Below are 17,617 nucleotides of genomic sequence, written 5' to 3'. Positions count from 1 at the left end.
ATCACGGGGTGGTGCGCACTGCATGGGTGTGTGTTACATTACATTCACTAGTCGGAGTGAGAAAAATATCACGGGGTGGTGCGCATTGTATGGGTGTGTGTTACATTACATTCACTAGTAGGAGTGAGAAAAACATCACGGGGGGGTGCGCATTGTATGGGTGTGTGTTACATTACATTCACTAGTAGGAGTGAGAAAAACATCATGGGGGGGTGCGCATTGTATGGGTGTGTGTTACATTACATTCACTACTAGGAGTGAGAAAAACATCACGGGGTGGTGCGCATTGTATGTGCGTGTGTTACATTACATTCACTAGTAGGAGTGAGAAAAACATCACGGGGTGGTGCGCATTGTATGGGTGTGTGTTACATTAGTTTCACTAGTAGGAGTGAGAAAAACATCACGGGGTTGTGCGCATTGTATGTGTGTGTGTTACATTACATTCACTACTAGGAGTGAGAAAAACATCACGGGGTGGTGCGCATTGTATGTGTGTGTGTTACATTACATTCACTAGTAGGAGTGAGAAAAACATCACGGGGTCGTGCGCATTGTATGGGTGTGTGTTACATTACATTCACTAGTAGGAGTGAGAAAAACATCACGGGGTGGTGCGCATTGTATGGGTGTGTGTTACATTACATTCACTAGTAGGAGTGAGAAAAACATCACGGGGCGGTGCGCATTGTATGGGTGTGTGTTACATTACATTCACTAGTAGGAGTGAGAAAAACATCACGGGGCGGTGCGCATTGTATGGGTGTGTGTTACATTACATTCACTAGTAGGAGTGAGAAAAACATCACGGGGTGGTGCGCATTGTCTGGGTGTGTGTTACATTAGATTCACTAGTAGGAGTGAGAAAAACATCACGGGGTGGTGCGCATTGTATGGGTGTGTGTTACATTAGATTCACTAGTAGGAGTGAGAAAAACATCACGGGGTGGTGCGCATTGTATGGGTGTGTGTTACATTACATTCACAAATAGGAGTGAGAAAAACATCACGGGGTGGTGCGCATTGTATGGGTGTGTATTACATTACATTCACTAGTAGGAGTGAGAAAAACATCACGGGGTGGTGCGCATTGTATGGGTGTGTGTTACATTACATTCACTAGTAGGAGTGAGAAAAACATCACGGGGTGGTGCGGATTGTATGGGTGTGTGTTACATTACATTCACTAGTAGGAGTGAGAAAAACATCACGGGGAGGTGCGCATTGTATGGGTGTGTGTTACACTACATTCACTAGTAGGAGTGAGAAAAACATCACGGGGTGGTGCGCATTGTATGGGTGTGTGTTACATTACATTCACTATTAGGAGTGAGAAAAACATCACGGGGTGGTGCGTATTGTATGGGTGTGTGTTACATTACATTCACTCGTAGGAGGGAGAAAAACATCACGGGGTGGTGCGCATTGTATGGGTGTGTGTTACATTACATTCACTAGTAGGAGTGAGAAAAACATCACGGGGTGGTGCGCATTGTATGGGTGTGTGTTACATTACATTCACTAGTAGGAGTGAGAAAAACATCACGGGGTGGTGCGCATTGTATGGGTGTGTGTTACATTACATTCACTACGAGGAGTGAGAAAAACATCACGGGGTGGTGCGCATTGTATGGGTGTGTGTTACATTAGATTCACTAGTAGGAGTGAGAAAAACATCACGGGGTGGTGCGCATTGTATGGGTGTGTGTTACATTAGATTCATTAGTAGGAGTGAGAAAAACATCACGGGGTGGTGCGCATTATATGGGTGTGTGTTACATTAGATTTACTAGTAGGAGTGAGAAAAACATCACGGGGTGGTGCGCATTGTATGGGTGTGTGTTACATTACATTCACTATTAGGAGTGAGAAAAACATCACGGGGTGGTGCGCATTGTATGGGAGTGTGTTACATTACATTCACTAGTAGCAGTGAGAAAAACATCACGGGGTGGTGCGCATTGTATGGGTGTGTGTTGCATTACATTCACTAGTAGCAGTGAGAAAACATCACGGGGTGGTGCAGATTGTATGGGTGTGTGTTACATTAGATTCACTAGTAGGAGTGAGAAAAACATCACGGGGTGGTGCGCATTGTATGGGTGTGTGTTACATTAGATTCATTAGTAGGAGTGAGAAAAACATCACGGGGTGGTGCGCATTATATGGGTGTGTGTTACATTAGATTTACTAGTAGGAGTGAGAAAAACATCACGGGGTGGTGCGCATTGTATGGGTGTGTGTTACATTACATTCACTAGTAGGAGTGAGAAAAACATCATGGGGTGGTGCGCATTGTATGGGAGTGTGTTACATTACATTCACTAGTAGCAGTGAGAAAAACATCACGGGGTGGTGCGCATTGTATGGGTGTGTGTTGCATTACATTCACTAGTAGCAGTGAGAAAAACATCACGGGGTGGTGCAGATTGTATGGGTGTGTGTTACATTACATTCACTAGTAGGAGTGAGAAAAACATCACGGGGTGGTGCGCATTGTATTGGTGTGTGTTACATTACATTCACTAGTAGGAGTGAGAAAAACATCACGGGGTGGTGCGCATTGTATGGGTGTGTGTTACATTACATTCACTATTAGGAGTGAGAAAAACATCACGGGGTGGTGCGCATTGTATGGGTGTGTGTTACATTACATTCACTAGTAGGAGTGAGAAAAACATCACGGGGTGGTGCGCATTGTATGGCTGTGTGTTACATTACATTCACTAGTAGGAGTGAGAAAAACATCACGGGGTGGTGCGCATTGTATGGGTGTGTGTTACATTACATTCACTAGTAGGAGTGAGAAAAACATCACGGGGTGGTGCGCATTGTATGGCTGTGTGTTACATTACATTCACTAGTAGGAGTGAGAAAAACATCACGGGGTGGTGCGCATTGTATGGGTGTGTGTTACATTACATTCACTAGTAGGAGTGAGAAAAACATCACGGGGTGGTGCGCATTATATTGGTGTGTATTACATTACATTCACTACGAGGAGTGAGAAAAACATCACTGGGTGGTGCGCATTGTATGGGTGTGTGTTACATTAGATTCACTAGTAGGAGTGAGAAAAACATCACGGGGTGGTGCGCATTGTATGGGTGTGTGTTATATTACATTCACTAGTAGGAGTGAGAAAAACATCACGGGGTGGTGCGCATTGTATGGGTGTGTGTTACATTAGATTCACTAGTAGGAGTGAGAAAAACATCACGGGGTGGTGCGCATTGTATGGGTGTGTGTTACATTACATTCACTAGTAGGAGTGAGAAAAACATCACGGGGTGGTGCGGATTGTATGGGTGTGTGTTACATTACATTCACTAGTAGGAGTGAGAAAAACATCACGGGGTGGTGCGCATTGTATGGGTGTGTGTTACACTACATTCACTAGTGGGAGTGAGAAAAACATCACGGGGAGGTGCGCATTGTATGGGTGTGTGTTACACTACATTCACTAGTAGGAGTGAGTAAAACATCACGGTGTGGTGCGCATTGTATGGGTGTGTGTTACATTACATTCACTAGTAGGAGTGAGAAAAACATCACGGGGTGGTGCGCATTGTATGGGTGTGTGTTACATTAGATTCACTAGTAGGAGTGAGAAAAACATCACGGGGTGGTGCGCATTGTATGGGTGTGTGTTACATTACATTCACTAGTAGGAGTGAGAAAAACATCACGGGGTGGTGCGGATTGTATGGGTGTGTGTTACATTACATTCACTACGAGGAGTGAGAAAAACATCACGGGGTGGTGCGCATTGTATGGGTGTGTGTTACATTAGATTCACTAGTAGGAGTGAGAAAAACATCACGGGGTGGTGCGCATTGTATGGGTGTGTGTTACATTAGATTCATTAGTAGGAGTGAGAAAAACATCACGGGGTGGTGCGCATTATATGGGTGTGTGTTACATTAGATTTACTAGTAGGAGTGAGAAAAACATCACGGGGTGTTGCGCATTGTATGGGTGTGTGTTACATTACATTCACTAGTAGGAGTGAGAAAAACATCACGGGGTGGTGCGCATTGTATGGGAGTGTGTTACATTACATTCACTAGTAGCAGTGAGAAAAACATCACGGGGTGGTGCGCATTGTATGGGTTTGTGTTGCATTACATTCACTAGTAGCAGTGAGAAAAACATCACGGGGTGGTGCAGATTGTATGGGTGTGTGTTACGTTACATTCACTAGTAGGAGTGAGAAAAACATCACGGGGTGGTGCGCATTGTATGGGTGTGTGTTACATTACATTCACTAGTAGGAGTGAGAAAAAAATCAACGGGTGGTGCGCATTGTATGGGTGTGTGTTACATTAGATTCACTAGTAGGAGTGAGAAAAACATCACGGGGTGGTGCGCATTGTATTGGTGTGTGTTACATTACATTCACTAGTAGGAGTGAGAAAAACATCACGGGGTGGTGCGCATTGTATGGGTGTGTGTTACATTACATTCACTATTAGGAGTGAGAAAAACATCACGGGGTGGTGCGCATTCTATGGGTGTGTGTTACATTACATTCACTAGTAGGAGTGAGAAAAACATCACGGGGTGGTGCGCATTGTATGGCTGTGTGTTACATTACATTCACTAGTAGGAGTGAGAAAAACATCACGGGGTGGTGCGCATTGTATGGGTGTGTGTTACATTACATTCACTAGTAGGAGTGAGAAAAACATCACGGGGTGGTGCGCATTGTATGGGTGTGTGTTACATTAGATTCACTAGTAGGAGTGAGAAAAACATCACGGGGTGGTGCGCATTGTATGGGTGTGTGTTACATTACATTCACTAGTAGGAGTGAGAAAAACATCACGGGGTGGTGCGCATTGTATGGGTGTGTGTTACATTACATTCACTAGTAGCAGTGAGAAAAACATCACGGGGTGGTGCGCATTGTATGGGTGTGTGTTACATTACATTCACTAGTAGGAGTGAGGAAAACATCACGGGGTGGTGCAGATTGTATGGGTGTGTGTTACATTACATTCACTAGTAGGAGTGAGAAAAAAATCACGGGGTGGTGCGCATTGTATGTTTGTGTGTTACATTACATTCACTATTAGGAGTGAGAAAAACATCACGGGGTGGTGCGCATTGTATGGGTGTGTGTTACATTACATTCACTAGTAGGAGTGAGAAAAACATCACGGGGTGGTGCGCATTGTATGGGTGTGTGTTACATTACATTCACTAGTAGGAGTGAGAAAAACATCACGGGGTGGTGCGCACTGCATGGGTGTGTGTTACATTACATTCACTAGTAGGAGTGAGAAAAACATCACGGGGTGGTGCGCACTGCATGGGTGTGTGTTACATTACATTCACTAGTCGGAGTGAGAAAAATATCACGGGGTGGTGCGCATTGTATGGGTGTGTGTTACATTACCTTCACTAGTAGGAGTGAGAAAAACATCACGGGGGGGTGCGCATTGTATGGGTGTGTGTTACATTACATTCACTAGTAGGAGTGAGAAAAACATCATGGGGGGGTGCGCATTGTATGGGTGTGTGTTACATTACATTCACTACTAGGAGTGAGAAAAACATCACGGGGTGGTGCGCATTGTATGTGCGTGTGTTACATTACATTCACTAGTAGGAGTGAGAAAAACATCACGGGGTGGTGCGCATTGTATGGGTGTGTGTTACATTAGTTTCACTAGTAGGAGTGAGAAAAACATCACGGGGTTGTGCGCATTGTATGTGTGTGTGTTACATTACATTCACTACTAGGAGTGAGAAAAACATCACGGGGTGGTGCGCATTGTATGTGTGTGTGTTACATTACATTCACTAGTAGGAGTGAGAAAAACATCACGGGGTCGTGCGCATTGTATGGGTGTGTGTTACATTACATTCACTAGTAGGAGTGAGAAAAACATCACGGGGTGGTGCGCATTGTATGGGTGTGTGTTACATTACATTCACTAGTAGGAGTGAGAAAAACATCACGGGGCGGTGCGCATTGTATGGGTGTGTGTTACATTACATTCACTAGTAGGAGTGAGAAAAACATCACGGGGCGGTGCGCATTGTATGGGTGTGTGTTACATTACATTCACTAGTAGGAGTGAGAAAAACATCACGGGGTGGTGCGCATTGTCTGGGTGTGTGTTACATTAGATTCACTAGTAGGAGTGAGAAAAACATCACGGGGTGGTGCGCATTGTATGGGTGTGTATTACATTACATTCACTAGTAGGAGTGAGAAAAACATCACGGGGTGGTGCGCATTGTATGGGTGTGTGTTACATTACATTCACTAGTAGGAGTGAGAAAAACATCACGGGGTGGTGCGGATTGTATGGGTGTGTGTTACATTACATTCACTAGTAGGAGTGAGAAAAACATCACGGGGAGGTGCGCATTGTATGGGTGTGTGTTACACTACATTCACTAGTAGGAGTGAGAAAAACATCACGGGGTGGTGCGCATTGTATGGGTGTGTGTTACATTACATTCACTATTAGGAGTGAGAAAAACATCACGGGGTGGTGCGTATTGTATGGGTGTGTGTTACATTACATTCACTCGTAGGAGGGAGAAAAACATCACGGGGTGGTGCGCATTGTATGGGTGTGTGTTACATTACATTCACTAGTAGGAGTGAGAAAAACATCACGGGGTGGTGCGCATTGTATGGGTGTGTGTTACATTACATTCACTAGTAGGAGTGAGAAAAACATCACGGGGTGGTGCGCATTGTATGGGTGTGTGTTACATTACATTCACTACGAGGAGTGAGAAAAACATCACGGGGTGGTGCGCATTGTATGGGTGCGTGTTACATTAGATTCACTAGTAGGAGTGAGAAAAACATCACGGGGTGGTGCGCATTGTATGGGTGTGTGTTACATTAGATTCATTAGTAGGAGTGAGAAAAACATCACGGGGTGGTGCGCATTATATGGGTGTGTGTTACATTAGATTTACTAGTAGGAGTGAGAAAAACATCACGGGGTGGTGCGCATTGTATGGGTGTGTGTTACATTACATTCACTATTAGGAGTGAGAAAAACATCACGGGGTGGTGCGCATTGTATGGGAGTGTGTTACATTACATTCACTAGTAGCAGTGAGAAAAACATCACGGGGTGGTGCGCATTGTTGGGTGTGTGTTGCATTACATTCACTAGTAGCAGTGAGAAAACATCACGGGGTGGTGCAGATTGTATGGGTGTGTGTTACATTACATTCACTAGTAGGAGTGAGAAAAACATCACGGGGTGGTGCGCATTGTATGGGTGTGTGTTACATTACATTCACTAGTAGGAGTGAGAAAAACATCACGGGGTGGTGCGCATTATATTGGTGTGTATTACATTACATTCACTACGAGGAGTGAGAAAAACATCACTGGGTGGTGCGCATTGTATGGGTGTGTGTTACATTAGATTCACTAGTAGGAGTGAGAAAAACATCACGGGGTGGTGCGCATTGTATGGGTGTGTGTTACATTACATTCACTAGTAGGAGTGAGAAAAACATCACGGGGTGGTGCGCATTGTATGGGTGTGTGTTACATTAGATTCACTAGTAGGAGTGAGAAAAACATCACGGGGTGGTGCGCATTGTATGGGTGTGTGTTACATTACATTCACTAGTAGGAGTGAGAAAAACATCACGGGGTGGTGCGGATTGTATGGGTGTGTGTTACATTACATTCACTAGTAGGAGTGAGAAAAACATCACGGGGTGGTGCGCATTGTATGGGTGTGTGTTACACTACATTCACTAGTGGGAGTGAGAAAAACATCACGGGGAGGTGCGCATTGTATGGGTGTGTGTTACACTACATTCACTAGTAGGAGTGAGAAAAACATCACGGGGTGGTGCGCATTGTATGGGTGTGTGTTACATTACATTCACTAGTAGGAGTGAGAAAAACATCACGGGGTGGTGCGCATTGTATGGGTGTGTGTTACATTAGATTCACTAGTAGGAGTGAGAAAAACATCACGGGGTGGTGCGCATTGTATGGGTGTGTGTTACATTACATTCACTAGTAGGAGTGAGAAAAACATCACGGGGTGGTGCGGATTGTATGGGTGTGTGTTACATTACATTCACTAGTAGGAGTGAGAAAAACATCACGGGGTGGTGCGCATTGTATGGGTGTGTGTTACACTACATTCACTAGTGGGAGTGAGAAAAACATCACGGGGAGGTGCGCATTGTATGGGTGTGTGTTACACTACATTCACTAGTAGGAGTGAGAAAAACATCACGGGGTGGTGCGCATTGTATGGGTGTGTGTTACATTACATTCACTCGTAGGAGGGAGAAAAACATCACGGGGTGGTGCGCATTGTATGGGTGTGTGTTACATTACATTCACTAGTAGGAGTGAGAAAAACATCACGGGGTGGTGCGCATTGTATGGGTGTGTGTTACATTACATTCACTAGTAGGAGTGAGAAAAACATCACGGGGTGGTGCGCATTGTATGGGTGTGTGTTACATTACATTCACTACGAGGAGTGAGAAAAACATCACGGGGTGGTGCGCATTGTATGGGTGTGTGTTATATTAGATTCACTAGTAGGAGTGAGAAAAACATCACGGGGTGGTGCGCATTGTATGGGTGTGTGTTACATTACATTCACTAGTAGGAGTGAGAAAAACATCACGGGGTGGTGCGCATTGTATGGGTGTGTGTTACATTACATTCACTAGTAGGAGTGAGAAAAACATCACGGGGTGGTGCGCATTGTATGGGTGTGTGTTACATTACATTCACTACGAGGAGTGAGAAAAACATCACTGGGTGGTGCGCATTGTATGGGTGTGTGTTACATTAGATTCACTAGTAGGAGTGAGAAAAACATCACGGGGTGGTGCGCATTGTATGGGTGTGTGTTACATTAGATTCATTAGTAGGAGTGAGAAAAACATCACGGGGTGGTGCGCATTATATGGGTGTGTGTTACATTAGATTTACTAGTAGGAGTGAGAAAAACATCACGGGGTGGTGCGCATTGTATGGGTGTGTGTTACATTACATTCACTAGTAGGAGTGAGAAAAACATCACGGGGTGGTGCGCATTGTATGGGAGTTTGTTACATTACATTCACTAGTAGCAGTGAGAAAAATATCACGGGGTGGTGCGCATTGTATGGGTGTGTGTTGCATTACATTCACTAGTAGCAGTGAGAAAAACATCACGGGGTGGTGCAGATTGTATGGGTGTGTGTTACATTACATTCACTAGTAGGAGTGAGAAAAACATCACGGGGTGGTGCGCATTGTATGGGTGTGTGTTACATTACATTCACTAGTAGGAGTGAGAAAAAAATCAACGGGTGGTGCGCATTGTATGGGTGTGTGTTACATTACATTCACTAGTAGGAGTGAGAAAAACATCACGGGGTGGTGCGCATTGTATGGGTGTGTGTTACATTACATTCACTAGTAGGAGTGAGAAAAACATCACGGGGTGGTGCGCATTGTATGGGTGTGTGTTACATTACATTCACTATTAGGAGTGAGAAAAACATCACGGGGTGGTGCGCATTGTATGGGTGTGTGTTACATTACATTCACTACGAGGAGTGAGAAAAACATCACGGGGTGGTGCGCATTGTATGGGTGTGTGTTACATTAGATTCACTAGTAGGAGTGAGAAAAACATCACGGGGTGGTGCGCATTGTATGGGGGTGTGTTACATTACATTCACTAGTAGGAGTGAGAAAAACATCACGGGGTGGTGCGCATTGTATGGGTGTGTGTTACATTAGATTCACTAGTAGGAGTGAGAAAAACATCACGGGGTGGTGCGCATTGTATGGGTGTGTGTTACATTACATTCACTAGTAGGAGTGAGAAAAACATCACGGGGTGGTGCGCATTGTATGGGTGTGTGTTACATTACATTCACTAGTAGGAGTGAGAAAAACATCACGGGGTGGTGCGCATTGTATGGGTGTGTGTTACATTACATTCACTAGTAGGAGTGAGAAAAACATCACGGGGTGGTGCGCATTGTATGGGTGTGTGATACATTACATTCACTAGTAGGAGTGAGAAAAAAATCACGGGGTGGTGCGCATTGTATGGGTGTGTGTTACATTACATTCACTATTAGGAGTGAGAAAAACATCACGGGGTGGTGCGCATTGTATGGGTGTGTGTTACATTACATTCACTAGCAGGAGTGAGAAAAACATCACGGTGTGGTGCGCTTTGTATGGGTGTGTGTTACATTACATTCACCAGTAGGAGTGAGAAAAACATCACGGGGTGGTGCGCATTGTATGGGTGTGTGTTACATTACATTCACTAGTAGGAGTGAGAAAAACATCACGGGGTGGTGCGCATTGTATGGGTGTGTGTTACATTAGATTCACTAGTAGCAGTGAGAAAAACATCACGGCGTGGTGCGCATTGTATGGGTGTGTATTACATTACATTCACTAGTAGGAGAGAGAAAAACATCGCGGGGTGGTGCGCATTGTATGGGTGTGTGATACATTACATTCACTAGTAGGAGTGAGAAAAACATCACGGGGTGGTGCGCATTGTATGGGTGTGTGTTACATTACATTCACTAGTAGGAGTGAGAAAAACATCACGGGGTGGTCTGCATTGTATGGGTGTGTGTTACATTACATTCACTAGTAGGAGTGAGAAAAACATCACCGGGTGGTGCGCATTGTATGGGTGTGTGTTACATTACATTCACTAGTAGGAGTGAGAAAAACATCACGGGGTGATGCGCATTGTATGGGTGTGTGTTACATTACATTCACTAGTAGGAGTGAGAAAACCATCACGGGGTGGTGCGCATTGTATGGGTGTGTGTTACATTACATTCACTAGTAGGAGTGAGAAAAACATCACGGGGTGGTGCGCATTGTATGGGTGTGTGTTACATTACATTCACTAGTAGGAGTGAGAAAAACATCACGGGGTGGTGCGCATTGTATGGGTGTGTGTTACATTACATTCACTAGTAGGAGTGAGAAAAACATCACGGGGTGGTGCGCATTGTATGGGTGTGTGTTACATTACATTCACTAGTAGGAGTGAGAAAAACATCACGGGGTGGTGCGCATTGTATGGGTGTGTGTTACATTACATTCACTAGTAGGAGTGAGAAAAATATCACAGGGTGGTGCGCATTGTATAGGTGTGTGTTACATTACATTCACTAGTAGGAGTGAGAAAAACATCACGGGGAGGTCCGCATTTTATGGGTGTGTGTTACATTACATTCACTAGTAGGAGTGAGAAAAACATCACGGGGCGGTGCGCAATGTATGGGTGTGTGTTACATTACATTCACTAGTAGGAGTGAAAAAACATCACGGGGCGGTGCGCATTGTATGGGTGTGTGTTACATTACATTCACTAGTAGGAGTGAGAAAAACATCACGGGGTGGTGCGCATTGTATGGGTGTGTGTTACATTACATTCACTAGTAGGAGTGAGAAAAACATCACGGGGTGGTGCGCATTGTATGGGTGTGTGTTACATTAGATTCACTAGTAGGAGTGAGAAAAACATCACGGGGTGGTGCGCATTGTATGGGTGTGTGTTACATTACATTCACAAATAGGAGTGAGAAAAACATCACGGGGTGGTGCGCATTGTATGGGTGTGTATTACATTACATTCACTAGTAGGAGTGAGAAAAACATCACGGGGTGGTGCGCATTGTATGGGTGTGTATTACATTACATTCACTAGTAGGAGTGAGAAAAACATCACGGGGTGGTGCGCATTGTATGGGTGTGTGTTACACTACATTCACTAGTAGGAGTGAGAAAAATTTCACGGGTGGTGCGCATTGTATGGGTGTGTGTTACACTACATTCACTAGTAGGAGTGAGAAAAACTTCACGGGCTGGTGCGCATTGTATGGGTGTGTGTTACATTACATTCACTAGTAGGAATGAGAAAAACATCACGGTGTGGTGCGCATTGTATGGGTGTGTGTTACATTACATTCACTAGTAGGAGTGAGAAAAACATCACTGGATGGTGCGCATTGTATGGGTGTGTGTTACATTACATTCACTAGTAGGAGTGAGAAAAACATCACGGGGTGGTGCGCATTGTATGGGTGTGTGTTACACTACATTCACTAGTAGGAGTGAGAAAAATATCACGGGGTGGTGCGCATTGTATGCGTGTGTGTTACATTACATTCACTAGTAGGACTGAGAAAAACATCACGGGGGGGTGCGCATTGTATGGGTGTGTGCTACATTACATTCACTAGTAGGAGTGAGAAAAACATCACGGGGGGGTGCGCATTGTATGGGTGTGTGTTACATTACATTCACTAGTAGGAGTGAGAAAAACATCACGGGGTGGTGCGCATTGTATGGGTGTGTGTTACATTACATTCACTACGAGGAGTGAGAAAATCATCACGGGGTGGTGCGCATTGTATGGGTGTGTGTTACATTAGATTCACTAGTAGGAGTGAGAAAAACATCACGGGGTGGTGCGCATTGTATGGGTGTGTGTTACATTAGATTCATTAGTAGGAGTGAGAAAAACATCACGGGGTGGTGCGCATTATATGGGTGTGTGTTACATTAGATTTACTAGTAGGAGCGAGAAAAACATCACGGGGTGGTGCGCATTGTATGGGTGTGTGTTACATTACATTCACTAGTAGGAGTTAGAAAAACATCACGGGGTGGTGCGCATTGTATGGGAGTGTGTTACATTACATTCACTAGTAGCAGTGAGAAAAACATCACGGGGTGGTGCGCATTGTATGGGTGTGTGTTGCATTACATTCACTAGTAGCAGTGAGAAAAACATCACGGGGTGGTGCAGATTGTATGGGTGTGTGTTACATTACATTCACTAGTAGGAGTGAGAAAAACATCACGGGGTGGTGCGCATTGTATGGGTGTGTGTTACATTACATTCACTAGTAGGAGTGAGAAAAAAATCAACGGGTGGTGCGAATTGTATGGGTGTGTGTTACATTACATTCACTAGTAGGAGTGAGAAAAACATCACGGGGTGGTGCGCATTGTATTGGTGTGTGTTACATTACATTCACTAGTAGGAGTGAGAAAAACATCACGGGGTGGTGCGCATTGTATGGGTGTGTGTTACATTACATTCACTATTAGGAGTGAGAAAAACATCACGGGGTGGTGCGCATTGTATGGGTGTGTGTTACATTACATTCACTAGTAGGAGTGAGAAAAACATCACGGGGTGGTGCGCATTGTATGGGTGTGTGTTACATTACATTCACTAGTAGGAGTGAGAAAAACATCACGGGGTGGTGCGCATTGTATGGGTGTGTGTTACATTACATTCACTAGTAGGAGTGAGAAAAATATCACAGGGTGGTGCGCATTGTATAGGTGTGTGTTACATTACATTCACTAGTAGGAGTGAGAAAAACATCACGGGGAGGTCCGCATTTTATGGGTGTGTGTTACATTACATTCACTAGTAGGAGTGAGAAAAACATCACGGGGCGGTGCGCAATGTATGGGTGTGTGTTACATTACATTCACTAGTAGGAGTGAAAAAACATCACGGGGCGGTGCGCATTGTATGGGTGTGTGTTACATTACATTCACTAGTAGGAGTGAGAAAAACATCACGGGGTGGTGCGCATTGTATGGGTGTGTGTTACATTACATTCACTAGTAGGAGTGAGAAAAACATCACGGGGTGGTGCGCATTGTATGGGTGTGTGTTACATTAGATTCACTAGTAGGAGTGAGAAAAACATCACGGGGTGGTGCGCATTGTATGGGTGTGTGTTACATTACATTCACAAATAGGAGTGAGAAAAACATCACGGGGTGGTGCGCATTGTATGGGTGTGTATTACATTACATTCACTAGTAGGAGTGAGAAAAACATCACGGGGTGGTGCGCATTGTATGGGTGTGTATTACATTACATTCACTAGTAGGAGTGAGAAAAACATCACGGGGTGGTGCGCATTGTATGGGTGTGTGTTACACTACATTCACTAGTAGGAGTGAGAAAAATTTCACGGGTGGTGCGCATTGTATGGGTGTGTGTTACACTACATTCACTAGTAGGAGTGAGAAAAACTTCACGGGCTGGTGCGCATTGTATGGGTGTGTGTTACATTACATTCACTAGTAGGAATGAGAAAAACATCACGGTGTGGTGCGCATTGTATGGGTGTGTGTTACATTACATTCACTAGTAGGAGTGAGAAAAACATCACTGGATGGTGCGCATTGTATGGGTGTGTGTTACATTACATTCACTAGTAGGAGTGAGAAAAACATCACGGGGTGGTGCGCATTGTATGGGTGTGTGTTACACTACATTCACTAGTAGGAGTGAGAAAAATATCACGGGGTGGTGCGCATTGTATGCGTGTGTGTTACATTACATTCACTAGTAGGACTGAGAAAAACATCACGGGGGGGTGCGCATTGTATGGGTGTGTGCTACATTACATTCACTAGTAGGAGTGAGAAAAACATCACGGGGGGGTGCGCATTGTATGGGTGTGTGTTACATTACATTCACTAGTAGGAGTGAGAAAAACATCACGGGGTGGTGCGCATTGTATGGGTGTGTGTTACATTACATTCACTACGAGGAGTGAGAAAATCATCACGGGGTGGTGCGCATTGTATGGGTGTGTGTTACATTACATTCACTAGTAGGAGTGAGAAAAACATCACTGGGTGGTGCGCATTGTATGGGTGTGTGTTACATTACATTCACTAGTAGGAGTGAGAAAAACATCACGGGGTGGTGCGCATTGTATGGGTGTGTGTTACACTACATTCACTAGTAGGAGTGAGAAAAATATCACGGGGTGGTGCGCATTGTATGGGTGTGTGTTACATTACATGCACTAGTAGGAGTGAGAAAAACATCACGGGGGGGTGCGCATTGTATGGATGTGTGCTACATTACATTCACTAGTAGGAGTGAGAAAAACATCACGGGGGGTGCGCATTGTATGGGTGTGTGTTACATTACATTCACTAGTAGGAGTGAGAAAAACATCACGGGGTGGTGCGCATTGTATGGGTGTGTGTTACATTACATTCACTACGAGGAGTGAGAAAAACATCACGGGGTGGTGCGCATTGTATGGGTGTGTGTTACATTAGATTCACTAGTAGGAGTGAGAAAAACATCACGGGGTGGTGCGCATTGTATGGGTGTGTGTTACATTAGATTCATTAGTAGGAGTGAGAAAAACATCACGGGGTGGTGCGCATTATATGGGTGTGTGTTACATTAGATTTACTAGTAGGAGTGAGAAAAACATCACGGGGTGGTGCGCATTGTATGGGTGTGTGTTACATTACATTCACTAGTAGGAGTGAGAAAAACATCACGGGGTGGTGCGCATTGTATGGGAGTGTGTTACATTACATTCACTAGTAGCAGTGAGAAAAACATCACGGGGTGGTGCGCATTGTATGGGTGTGTGTTGCATTACATTCACTAGTAGCAGTGAGAAAAACATCACGGGGTGGTGCAGATTGTATGGGTGTGTGTTACATTACATTCACTAGTAGGAGTGAGAAAAACATCACGGGGTGGTGCGCATTGTATGGGTGTGTGTTACATTACATTCACTAGTAGGAGTGAGAAAAAAATCAACGGGTGGTGCGCATTGTATGGGTGTGTGTTACATTACATTCACTAGTAGGAGTGAGAAAAACATCACGGGGTGGTGCGCATTGTATTGGTGTGTGTTACATTACATTCACTAGTAGGAGTGAGAAAAACATCACGGGGTGGTGCGCATTGTATGGGTGTGTGTTACATTACATTCACTATTAGGAGTGAGAAAAACATCACGGGGTGGTGCGCATTGTATGGGTGTGTGTTACATTACATTCACTAGTAGGAGTGAGAAAAACATCACGGGGTGGTGCGCATTGTATGGGTGTGTGTTACATTACATTCACTAGTAGGAGTGAGAAAAACATCACGGGGTGGTGCGCATTGTATGGGTGTGTGTTACATTACATTCACTAGTAGGAGTGAGAAAAACATCACGGGGTGGTGCGCATTGTTTGGGTGTGTGTTACATTAGATTCACTAGTAGGAGTGAGAAAAACATCACGGGGTGGTGCGCATTGTATGGGTGTGTGTTACATTACATTCACTAGTAGGAGTGAGAAAAACATCACGGGGTGGTGCGCATTGTTTGGGTGTGTGTTACATTACATTCACTAGTAGGAGTGAGAAAAACATCACGGGGTGGTGCGCATTGTATGGGTGTGTGTTACATTACATTCACTAGTAGGAGTGAGAAAAACATCACGGGGTGGTGCGCATTGTATGGGTGTGTGATACATTACATTCACTAGTAGGAGTGACAAAAAAATCACGGGGTGGTGCGCATTGTATGGGTGTGTGTTAAATTACATTCACTATTAGGAGTGAGAAAAACATCACGGGGTGGTGCGCATTGTATGGGTGTGTGTTACATTACATTCACTAGCAGGAGTGAGAAAAACATCACGGTGTGGTGCGCATTGTATGGGTGTGTGTTACATTACATTCACCAGTAGGAGTGAGAAAAACATCACGGGGTGGTGCGCATTGTATGCGTGTGTGTTACATTACATTCACTAGTAGGAGTGAGAAAAACATCACGGGGTGGTGCGCATTGTATGGGTGTGTGTTACATTAGATTCACTAGTAGCAGTGAGAAAAACATCACGGCGTGGTGCGCATTGTATGGGTGTGTATTACATTACATTCACTAGTAGGAGAGAGAAAAACATCACGGGGTGGTGCGCATTGTATGGGTGTGTGATACATTACATTCACTAGTAGGAGTGAGAAAAACATCACGGGGTGGTGCGCATTGTATGGGTGTGTGTTACATTACATTCACTAGTAGGAGTGAGAAAAACATCACGGGGTGGTCTGCATTGTATGGGTGTGTGTTACATTACATTCACTAGTAGGAGTGAGAAAAACATCACCGGGTGGTGCGCATTGTATGGGTGTGTGTTACATTACATTCACTAGTAGGAGTGAGAAAAACATCACGGGGTGGTGCGCATTGTATGGGTGTGTGTTACATTACATTCACTAGTAGGAGTGAGAAAACCATCACGGGGTGGTGCGCATTGTATGGGTGTGTGTTACATTACATTCACTAGTAGGAGTGAGAAAAACATCACGGGGTGGTGCGCATTGTATGGGTGTGTGTTACATTACATTCACTAGTAGGAGTGAGAAAAACATCACGGGGTGGTGCGCATTGTATGGGTGTGTGTTACATTACATTAACTAGTAGGAGTGAGAAAAACATCACGGGGTGGTGCGCATTGTATGGGTGTGTGTTACATTACATTCACTAGTAGGAGTGAGAAAAACATCACGGGGTGGTGCGCATTGTATGGGTGTGTGTTACATTACATTCACTAGTAGGAGTGAGAAAAACATCACGGGGTGGTGCGCATTGTATGGGTGTGTGTTACATTACATTCACTAGTAGGAGTGAGAAAAACATCACGGGGAGGTCCGCATTTTATGGGTGTGTGTTACATTACATTCACTAGTAGGAGTGAGAAAAACATCACGGGGCGGTGCGCAATGTATGGGTGTGTGTTACATTACATTCACTAGTAGGAGTGCGAAAAACATCA

The sequence above is a fragment of the Cavia porcellus genome, unplaced genomic scaffold (assembly GCF_034190915.1).
Source record: "Cavia porcellus strain 051 isolate PalLab524CR breed Dunkin Hartley unplaced genomic scaffold, mCavPor4.1 scaffold_91, whole genome shotgun sequence".
NCBI lineage: Eukaryota > Metazoa > Chordata > Mammalia > Rodentia > Caviidae > Cavia > Cavia porcellus.
This window is presented reverse-complemented; position numbering follows the sequence as displayed.